Raw genomic sequence first — 11799 nt, 5'->3', positions numbered from 1 at the left:
GACCAAATGAAGAAAAAACACCCACATCTATTCCCCGACCCTTGAAGTCCCACTCAAAATGCAAAATTTCGGGACGAAAGTCCTTCTAACGGGGGGATATTGTGACAACCATCAAATTCTAGTTAAAGTCAAACAAGTCAAACCGGTTGAATTTAATTAGTACTTGTATGTTAGAAGTTATTCCATGAATAAAAATGTGCATTTGTATGTCAAAAATTAAAGTGTCTCGAAAAAGCTATGTGTTAACAATGTAAAAACTCTAAAAAGAGAATTAAACGCATCAAAACACAGCTAAGGACCCTTTCGGGGACTTAAAACAACCATTAACGAGGCGTAACAGGGTTCACGGACCTTGCATTTGTGAGATTATGCGATAATAATGGCTAAGGTTAAATCTCTCCTAAAACTCTCCAAGAATGTGAAATCTCTCCCAAATCTCTCCAAGTATGTGAAATCCCTCCCAAATCTCTCCAAGAATGTGAAATCCCTCAAAGTATGTGAAATATCTCCTAAATCTCTCCAAGTATGTGAAATCTCTCCCAAATCTCTCCAAGTATGTGAAATCTCTCCCAAATCTCTCCAAGAATGTGAAATCTCTCCAAGTTTGTGAAATCTCTCCCGAATCTCTCCAAGTATGTGAAATCTCTCCCAAATCTCTCCTAGAATGTGAAATCTCTCCAAGTATGTGAAATCTCTCCAAGAATGTCAAATCTCTCCAAGTATGTGAAATCTCTCCAAGTATGTGAAATCTCTCTCAAACTTTTTCCAGTCATCCGGGTCATCCCGACCCTTAACTTGGTCAAAAATCATGCAAAACGGTGAGATTTCTCGAAAAACAGCCTTATAGAACCGAAACTCCTCTTACGAACCGAAACTCTTCTTAAGAATAGAAAATCCTCTTAGGAACAGAAACTCCTCTTAGGAGTCGAAACTCCCCTTAGGAGCTGAAACCCTCCTGTCAGAACCGAAAGTGTCAAAAGCCTCTCGGACCGAAACCCCAGCGGACCGAAGATCAGCAGCGAGGACCGAGCCTCGGCTCCCCCTGCGAGAGCCTTGCATCCCCCTTCGGAACTTCGAACCCTTGGCCAGCTCTCGCTTCCTTCCTTTCCCTCTCGGTTCCTAGCTTCTAAGAGCCGAACCTCGCAGGTTCGGTTCCTATTGTCCGGTTTTCGACTACTTTCGCCTCCTAAACCCGTTTTTGATGGGATTTTTTCACCAAATTCATATTTTTATCATTTTTAACCCCCACAACTATAATTTTAATTATTTTTCAAGGATTTATTAATTAAAAATCATTAATTTACCTTAGGAATAGTATCCTATACCACAAGTGGGTCAAGTGTGCCCACTTACCTCGTATGTGTCATTTTCTCATTGGTCCTACCTTATCCACATCACACAAACCAATGCACACATCACTTCAAACTCACAAGTTGCTCCAGCAACCTTCCATATAAGGAAATCCCTGGAGGATTTCTTGAGTTACTTGCTCATTTCAAACATACACACTTCTCATATCACCCTAAGAAGGCTTCTTTCTCTCTACTTTCCACCACCTTGTGCAAGTGTTCTTGAGTTGCTACTGCACCTTTTGGTAAGTATTTCCTCTAAACTCAAGTGTTATTCCATGTTTTCATAACATCCTTAAATCATCTACACACATTCAAACGCCAAAGAATCGTTCTTAGGATCATCCAAGCTTTTACGTGTTCATCAAGTACTCTTGGCTTTATACTCCTTAAAGTTCAACCTTCCACTCTTCAAGTCATCAATCAAGGTGAGTTCATACCCCTGCATTTTCTAGTTTCTTCAGTTTTTAGGTGGGGATTACAAGTTAAAATACCAAAACATATTCAAAACTCAACTTGACAGCTTACAACAGAAAAGTTGGGACCTGTTCACGAACTGTTTTACCCAACTTAAACTTAATATTTTTCAAAACTGTTTAATATGCAAGTAGTTCAGGTTTATACCTTTAAAATGACTACTTGCACATCTCCATACGATTTTCTAGAATTTATGGTGATTTTTACAAAACTGCCTATCACTACAGCAAAGAAATCAGACCCGATTGTGAAAATGAACATTTTCACACTAGTTTGAGACCACCAAAAATTATGGGAAAATTCATGAACACTGTAGACAGTTTTTCCCAATACCCAGAGTTTTCGGATTCAGTTTTTGACTTATGATTATTTTTCTATAATTACCGAAAAACAGTGATAGTTAAGGGTAAAATTGTCAAATACATATTTACGAGTTATTCACACCTTGTAACACGTTGAGCTAGGTGTGTAAGATTTACACTTAGTATTTCCAATGTCTTTTACTTGAAATATATATACATGCGTAACAAGGTTTCATACCATCACACTACACTTTTGATAAACTATAATAGGTATAGTTTTGAACACTTCGTTTAACAAAGGAAAAAAAATAACATTATGAATTTACAAAACGAACTTTCAGTACACACTAGGTGAACTCGTTAATGAATATTCGTGAGACATTCTCCTTTGGGGTACTCCAAGTACCACAGAAAAGTCCTTTAGTTATAATCAGAATCTCTTGGAGTGAGAACGTGGTAGTTGTGTATAGATCTATATTGGGTCCGACAAACCCGCACCTGAGCTGCTTGTAACAGCTAGAACTTTTCGACGCCTGAAGAACGTCGCATTCAAAGCCATCTAGTCTTTAGTGTGATTATAACATCTCACATGGAATATGTCACATCCCCGATACCGATAAACGGCGGAAACGTTCTGGGGTGGATGACGTCAGGTACAGTATCACAACAATGCAAAGTAGTAAACAAGCAACAACATCATCCATTGCATTAATTATATAATTTCATACAAGTGTGTTTTGTCAAGTTATATAGACACCAAAAAAATATACATCTAAATTAAAGAGGAGTCGTGAACGAGCTCCTTCTTCTCAAAACCTGGCACCTGTACCTGTCTACTGGTGACCTGAGAATACAAGTTATTTTGCAAGCAAGTATCAGCTTTAAAGTTGGTGAGATCATAAGTATATTAGTGTCTGTGTTTGTATGAAAGCATTTGTAAGATGTTTGTAAGATGTAATGTGTAAGTTTTGTGAAGTTTGTATTTGTTTGAACTCTCCTAGAAAACCCTATGTTTTCTACTAAAGTAGCCTTCTACCAAGGCATCTAGTGTCTGTGTGTGTGTCTCATGTAAGAGTGTGTATTTTCCTAATTTCGACTATCATTAACCAAAAATATAGTTTTTACGTTACCGTGCATCGTGTGCATGTTCACGAAGTAAATGTAATGGGAAAATATTATAGTACTGTAGTGTTGTATTAAGTAACTACTGATGTACTAACTACCTTAAGCAATTGTAAATTTTAAGGTAACATGTGATCGGCTTGTATCTTGCTACTGACTCAATAGTAAAACAACAATGTAAGATGCCGTAGAAATGTGGTTTGGCACCCGTAGACTTGCAAGTCCCACTGTAGCGAGCAGAAAGGTGTAGGATAGTCAATCCAGTATAGATCTATGCACGAACTCATACGCTCACCAATTAAGGAGATTCTGATACAAAAAAAGTCATGGCAGGTAGTGCCATGCCCTGTTTAATGGCTCACATAACTGTGTTAATGTACACGTGTGCTAGTTGTATTGTGTGTTCTTTCTCTGTCTAACCTGTATGTTTGTTTCTCATCATAGTGTCTATCGTTTTTTTCTCATCGTAGTGTTAACATCTTTGTATACCCTTGCTACCCAAGGGCATTGCATCCTTTGACTCATGTATGAACTGACTCATTGAAGGTTTCATTGTTCTAGTAATACTATTAGTATCTTCCTAAACTACTCCAATAGTAGTTTACTAGCAATGTATGATCATGTTTGTGTACCCTTGCTACCCAAAGGTGTAGAACTGATTGAATGAACTTTTATGACTAAGTATGTATACATTATATAGAACTAATATTTAAATGACCTGCAGACGGATAACCGATGCCCTTAAGCCACATCCAAACAAGGAAAAGGAATTAAAGCGAGCTGGCCTTCCTAAGTCTTTTAAACATTTCTTATATAATTATACATACATAGACATGCATTCGACAATGTATAAGTATGAAAGAGTTTAAGTAAAAGTATTTGATAAGTAAAAGAGTTTGTAAAAACAGTGTCACACCCCAAAACCGCGAACGGTGGAAACGTTCAGGGGTGGAGGACGTCATGTACAGTATCACAACAGTGTAATATAATAAACAAGCCACAACATCATCCATTGCATTATAAGTAAAGTTTTAATACATGTGTGTTCTTCATTGTAATAAGACACCAAAAATATACAATGAAAATAAAAGACGAGACTTGTCTGCTCCGTCTTCTCAAAACCTGGCCATCGTACCTGTCTACTGTTGACCTGTGAATACAAGTTATTTTGAAAGCGAGGACCAGCTTTAAAGCTGGTGAATTCATAAGTAATTAAATCTCATTGTCTTGCTTATGAAAATCTGTTATGAAGGCCATGTAAACCTTTAAATGAAAATGTTGATGTAAGTATGAAAACCCTAGAAAATCCCTTATTTTCTATAAGTATGAAATGTAGTCTTCTACCAAGACCCGAATGTTTTGTTATGACAATGTAGTCTTCTACCAAGACCCGAATGTTTTGTAAGTAAAATGATAGTTTTTCCTTTAATTGTTTAGTACTAAAGTACTTAGTCTAACTCGTCGTTTATGTGAAAGTATCACAAAATAAAGTAAACAGGAAAATGTACTACTGTAAGTGTTGTCACTGGGTACTAGGACTAACACAACATCGCATTAAGAGAAATATGTAGCCTAATGAACATCCGAAGATTGTCCAGAAAAAGTAATAATGTAAGTGTCATCGTTGGGTACTAGGAGTAACACAACATCGCAATAAGCGAAAGGTATAACCTAATGAACAATCGAAGATTGTCCACTTGTCCTCTGTAGCAGCAGCAGGTGGGTGGAGGTGGTAGCCCCAGTTATCGATCTACCTAGTATAAGTAGTAACCTTAGACCTCCGTAGATGGTCATCGACCACTGGTGCTAATCAGTGGGGTTCGGAATGGTGAGTCCCGCCGAGCTATCCCATTGAACCGGGATAGGAAAGATAATTTACACAGTAAGTACTAATAAATCATCCTCGTAGTTCTAAGTACAAGTATCCACGTAAGTGAATACAGGATAATGCACCTATGTAAAAGTGTTCTTGTATGGTATTCATGTATGTGTGTTCATGTAACAGGTAAGTATATGTAAACATATTCATGTATCAGGTAAGCATCTTATATGTACTCATGTATCAGGTAATGTACTAGTATAGACTCATGAATGAACTGACTCTTGTGTGATTCCTTCTAATAGAAGTAATGTTTGATATCTTCAAAGTATCCCTATGATAATTTATTGAAATATAATTGGTTGATCAAGTAGGTTTATACACTCTTACTACTCAAGGGTGTGGGAAACTGAATGAAAGGTGTAAACTATAATATCGATACATATATAAGAATATAAGTGTATATGCATAGTTTAGCTCAAGAATGTAAAATGGTTTTGTAAGACATCTTATTTGTTTTTGAAAAATAATTAACAATGACTTGATGTCATTTTAATTGGACATTTCAAAGGTAAAACATTTGATAACAATGTGTTTTTAAGATTTAAAAGCATTTCATGCATCACATTTTGTAGCATGTGAAATCTGTTAAATGACAAACACAGTTATAAAATACATATCAATGATTTAATAACATGTTTGTTTCTACTTGTATTCCCCCCACCCCTTAAAGCATTTAAAATCATTTAAAACATTGATTAGGGGTATGAACTCACCTGTAGTTGGTGATTGGGATGAACTGAACGGTATAGGATTGCTAGGTGTCAAGCGAGGACTTGTACACACACTACGATCCTAATGAACATATAATCATACATATATGCACTCAATTAGTCTCAAATCACTAATTGATATTGTTAAGACATCCTAGACATAATAAACACTTTATATAAGTGTTTTAAGCCCTAAGGATTGCATCTAAGCTATTGTGGGACAAGGCACTTGTGTTTAGGGTCCCAAAGGACCCCATATATGAGTTTACTCCCCATATAGCATCACACATAGAGTTTATGGTTGTAAACTCCTGAGTTTACGGCCGTAAACTCCCAACCATGGGTGTTTTGTGTGTTTTGAAGTTCCAAATGATTCCTAGAATTATTCCAACTTGGTGGTTCAATTCTTGAAAGGGTTTAAGGTCTAGAAACACTCCATTTAGGAGTTTATGGCCCCAAGGCCATTTCCCTTGGAGTTTAAGGTTTTAAACTCCCTTGGGGTGTTGTTTTTGTTGTTTTCAAGCCTCATACATAAGTGGGATAATTTCCAGGCATGTGTTTAAAGCTAATGAGGACCCTAGGCACACTTTGGTGCCATTGTTTGGTGTTTATGGCCTAGGAGCATTACCAAGGCCATACACTCACTTCAAGAGGTGATTTTAATGTGTTTTTGTCCTTCAATTAAGTGGGAAACAATTCCATGTAAAGGTCTAGGGCTTTAGGTGTCTTAAAAGCACCCTTTGGTCCATTTCAATGGAGTTTACGGCCTAAGATACACTTGGGCCGTGAACTCCCATGTGTTTGTGTTCTTTGATTGTTTTCTTGTCCTTTATACACCTACAATTGAGTCTAAGGCAGTAGCATAACACAAGGAACAATCTAGACTCGGTTTCGGGAGTTTACCGCCCAAGAACACCTTGGGGAGTAAACTCCTAAATCTAGTGATTTAGCCTTCTAAATCATGTTATTAACACATATAAAGCTTTCTAAGACTACTAGAAAGAGGTACTCATGATTTGGGATAAAAACTCGAAGATCCATGAGAGAGAAAATGGCTTTTCTCTAGTTGGAAATGTGAATAATGAATGAATTTGGTTCAGAATTCTATTTATAGTCCTGAGATATTTTGGTAGAAAATATTTTTATTCCTGAAATGATCTATAATATAATAGAGTGTTGGAATGACGGTGTTGCACAAAACCCTAGTGCACCCGCTCTCCTGATATTTCCTGAAGTGTAAACCCTGAATTACTCAAACTTACGCGAAAAAGTCTGAAAATTAACTGTGACTGCTATAACTTCTATTGAAGTGATATAGTTTGTACAGAATGGAAATTTCGGGTTGTCACATCATCCCCCCGTCAGAAGGAATTTCGTCCCGAAGTTAGAATTTAAGCAATTTAGAAGTTACAAATAACTAAGCGAAAAGGTGAGGGTATTTCAGTTTCATCCGACCCTCACGTTCCCAAGTGAATTCCTTTCCATGCTTTGCGTTCCAGCGCACCTTCACTATCGGGATACGGCTCTGCTTTGTTTGCTTGACCTCTCGGTCCATGATCTCTACTGGTTCCTCCACGAAGTTCAGGCTCTCGTTGATCTCGATCTCATCGAGTGGAATAACGAGAGTCTCGTCGGATAGAAACTTTTTCAAGTTCGAGACGTGGAATGTAGGATGTACGTTATTGAGTTCGTGCGGTAGATTGAGTTTGTAAGCCACAGGGCCGATTCTCGCGAGAATCTCGAAAGGCCCTATGTATCTTGGATTGAGCTTCCCACGCTTCCCAAAGCGTATCAAGCCTTTCCAGGGTGAGACCTTCAGTAGGACTCGGTCGCCCACCTGGAACTCCAATGGTTTCCTATGCTTGTTAGCGTAGCTTTTCTGACGGTCTCTAGAGGCTTTCAGCCGTTCACGAATTTGAATGATCTTCTCTGTCGTTTCCCGAATGATCTCCGGACCCATGAGAGTGCTTTCGGGAACTTGTCCCTTAGCTAACTGGGTATCACCCACTTCAGCCCAGCACATAGGGGATCTGCACTTTCGGCCATAGAGGGCCTCGAATGGAGCTGCCTTTATGCTCGTGTGATAACTGTTGTTGTAGGAAAATTCGACAAGGGGTAAATGGGTATCCCAAGCTTTTCCAAAGTCAATCACACAGGCACGCAACACATCTTCTAAGGTTTGGATATTTCTCTCACTTTGCCCGTCGGTCTGTGGATGGTAGGCTCTATTCATGTCCAGCCTAGTTCCTAGGGAACTTTGTAATGACTGCCAAAACCTCGAAGTGAATCTACTATCTCGGTCCGAGATGATAGATAAAGGAACACCGTGCAGCCTTACAATCTCCCTAATGTAAGTTCTGGTAAGTTTCTCCATCTTGTCTGTTTCCTTGATCGGTAGGAAGTGTGCAGACTTGGTCAATCTATCGATGATGACCCATATGGAATCAAGTCCACCTGTCATCTTGGGCAACTTGGTTATGAAGTCCATAGTGATCCGCTCCCACTTCCATTCTGGTATCTCCGGTTGTTGTAGAAGACCGGAGGGTTTCTGGTGTTCGACCTTGACCTTTGCGCAAGTAAGGAATTTACTCACGAAGGTAGCAATATTTGCTTTCATGTTAGGCCACCAATATAACTTTTAAGATCCAGATACATCTTATCTGAACCCGGGTGGACGAAATAACGAGTGTTGTGAGCTTCGGTCATGACCAAGTCTCTAAAGCCACCGTGTTTCGGTGTCCAAATCTGATCCATGAGGTATAAGGCTCCGCCACCCTTGATTTCTAAGTTCTTATCCATCCCTCTAAGGGATTCACCCGCCACGTTTTCAGGTTTCAAAGCGTCGAGCTGAGCCTCCTTTATTTACGTGGACAAGTGTGAATGGATAGTTAGAGTCGAAGATTTGACTCTACGACCAGTATATTCTTTCTGACTTATGGCGTCGGCTACTACATTGGCTTTACCCGGATGATAACGAATTTCGCAGTCGTAATCACTGAGTAGCTCAACCCACCGTCGTTGTCTCATGTTGAGCTCTTTCTAGTCGAAAATGTGTTGTAGACTCTTATGGTCTGTAAAGATCGTGCTTTTTGTACCGTATAGATAATGTCGCCAGATCTTCAGAGCAAACACAACTGCTCCTAGTTCAAGATCGTGGGTTGTGTAGTTAACCTCATGTGTCTTCAGCTGTCTCGAGGCATAGGCGATGACTTTACCTCGCTGCATCAGAACACATCCGAGCCTTTGGTTTGATGCGTCCCAATAGACTACGAAGTCTTCTATCCCTTCGCGGAGGGACAGTATTGGTGCGGTGCACAAGGCTCGTTTGAGCGTTTGGAACGCTCTTTCTTGTTTCTCTTCCCAGTCAAAAGCTACGCCCTTCTGGGTCAGTGTCGTAAGAGGTTTTGCTATGCGGGAGAAGTTCTGAATGAACCTACGATAGTAGCCAGCAAGACCTAGAAATTGACGAATTTCGGTAGGTGTCTTCGGTGCTGACCAGTTCTCAATGGCTTTGATCTTGGAGGGGTCCACGTGTATTCCCGATTTGCTAACAACATGGCCCAAAAATTCGACTCGCCGAATCCAAAATTCGCACTTTGAGAACTTCGCGTAGAGCTTTTTCGATCGAAATGTTTCTAAGATTTTACGGAGATGTTGACTATGATCCTCCTTACTTCGAGAGTAGATGAGTATGTCATCAATGAAGACGATGACGAACTGATCCAAGTAAGGACGACACACCCTATTCATCAGATCCATGAATACTGCGGGCGCGTTAGTTAATCCGAACGACGTCACTACAAACTCGTAGTGCCCATAACGAGTTCGGAAGGCTGTCTTGGGAACATCCTCCTCTAACACTCGTAGTTGGTGATATCCGAATCGCAGATCTATCTTCAGAAGTAGTTGGCTCCTTGAAGTTGATCAAATAAATCGTCAATGTGGGGCAAGGGATAACAATTTTTAATGGTAAGTTTGTTGAGTTCTCTATAGTCGATGCACATGCGAAACGATCCATCTTTCTTCTTGACGAACAAGACCGGTGCTCCCCATGGTGAGAAGCTGGGTCGAATGAATCCCTTCTTGAGAAGTTCGTTAAGTTGACTGGAAAGTTCTTGCATTTCAGTCGGTGCCAGACGATAAGGAGATTTGGCTACGAGGGTAGCCCCTGGCACTAAGTCGATTCTGAACTCGACTTGGCGTTGCGGTGGTAAACCGGGAAGTTCTTCTGGGAATATGTCGGGAAAGTTGCGTACTTCTGGGATGTTCTGGATGTCTTTCAGATCTTGAATGGTATCGACGACGTGTGCAAGAAATGCATGGCACTCCTTCCGCAAGCACTTCTGGGCTTGAATGCACAAAATGATGCGAAGGCTCGTACTAGGTTTGTCGCCGTAGATAACTAAGGTTTCGTTGTTAGGAAGGTTAAGACGAATTGCTTTTTTGAAGCACATAATGTCGGCACGAAGAAGACTCAACCAATCCATACCGATGATAACGTCGAAACATTTAATTGGGACTGGCATGAGATCTATCTTGAAAGTATGGCCATCTAAAGTTAAGGTACAACCTACGTATATGCAGTTTGTACTCTCTGTTTTCCCGTTAGCCGTTTCTGCCGTGAATGAATTATCTAATGCACATGGTTTTTGTTTAAGCAGGTGTGCAAATTTGTGACTTACAAAAGTTTTCTCGGCTCCACTATCGAAAAGTATGCAAGCATATGAGTTATCGAGGAAGAACGTACCAGTAACTATCGTAGGATCAGCTACTACTTCCTCATGGCCTAGGGCCATAACTCTCCCTACTCCTCCAGCCATCCCTGCTTTAGGTCAGTTCCTTTTGTAGTGGCCCACCTCGCCACAACCGTAGCAAGTTTGGCCCATACCGTCATTAGGAACCTGGGCGGCTTGAGCTGTTGGAGCCTGGCAGAAACGGGTTGTGTGCCCCTTCCTGTTGCAGTTGGTGCATTGCATCTCCCTGCAAGGCCCGCGGTGGTGGAAGCTGCATTTGTTGCACTTCGGAAGAGAACCAACATAAGTTTTTGCTGGTAAGGGGTTCGAAGGGACAACGGGAGTCACTGTGGCGGCATTGATTGCCACAAGTTGTTGTCTCTTGGAGGATCCTTGCGAAGCCCCCCTTTTTCTCTTAGACCACCCTTTCTGGTTGTTGTCAGGGTTGGACTTTTGGGGATGGGTGTAGGGATTGTTGTGTTCTGAGGTTTTCGGTGATCGATGAGAGATTGTGCCAGTTCCTTGGCGCTATCGAAGGTAATAGGCCTGGAAGCGATCACACTTGACTGGATCTGGGGCGACAGTCCCCAGATATATCTTTTTATCTTTTTGCTCTAGAGAGTAACCATGTCAGGGCATAAGTTTGCCAGATCACAGAACCTATTTGTGTAGGTCGTGATGTCGGATCCAACCATTTGTAGACCCCAGAATTCCTGCTCGAGTTTTTGTACTTCGCCTCGAGGACAGTACTCTTTCATCAGCATGTCCTTTAACTTTTCCCAGCTGATGGAATACGCCACCACCAAAGTCAGATAGTTAACATGGTTGTTCCACCATGTTAGTGCTCTGTCAGAGAAGGTACAAGCTGCAAACTTGACCTTGTTTCCCTCCTGACAAGCACAAATTTCAAAGACATATTCCATCTTTTCAATCCATTGTATCAACACCATAACACCCCCAGTTCCATTGAAGCTGCGGGGTTTGGCGTTAGTGAAGTCCTTGTAGGTGCATTCCCGAGGGTGTCCATGGCTTTCGCCGTGGTTCGAGGGTGGTGCACCTGTTCCTGATCCACTAGGGGCAGGAGCGTTGATTGCTGACACAGCAGCTGCAACTGCTACTATGAAAGCTGCCTGGAACATGTTGGCATCAAAAGGATTAGGTGGTTGAAGAGGTACAGGTGGTGGTGGAGGTGGTGGTATTGGTGCTTCTTTGTTTGGGTTTCGC

This window comes from Lactuca serriola, chromosome 5 (genome assembly GCF_051521515.1).
Source record: "Lactuca serriola cultivar US96UC23 chromosome 5, Lser_US96UC23_V15, whole genome shotgun sequence".
Taxonomy (NCBI): Eukaryota; Viridiplantae; Streptophyta; class Magnoliopsida; order Asterales; family Asteraceae; genus Lactuca; species Lactuca serriola.
Note: the sequence above shows the minus strand (reverse complement) of the source record.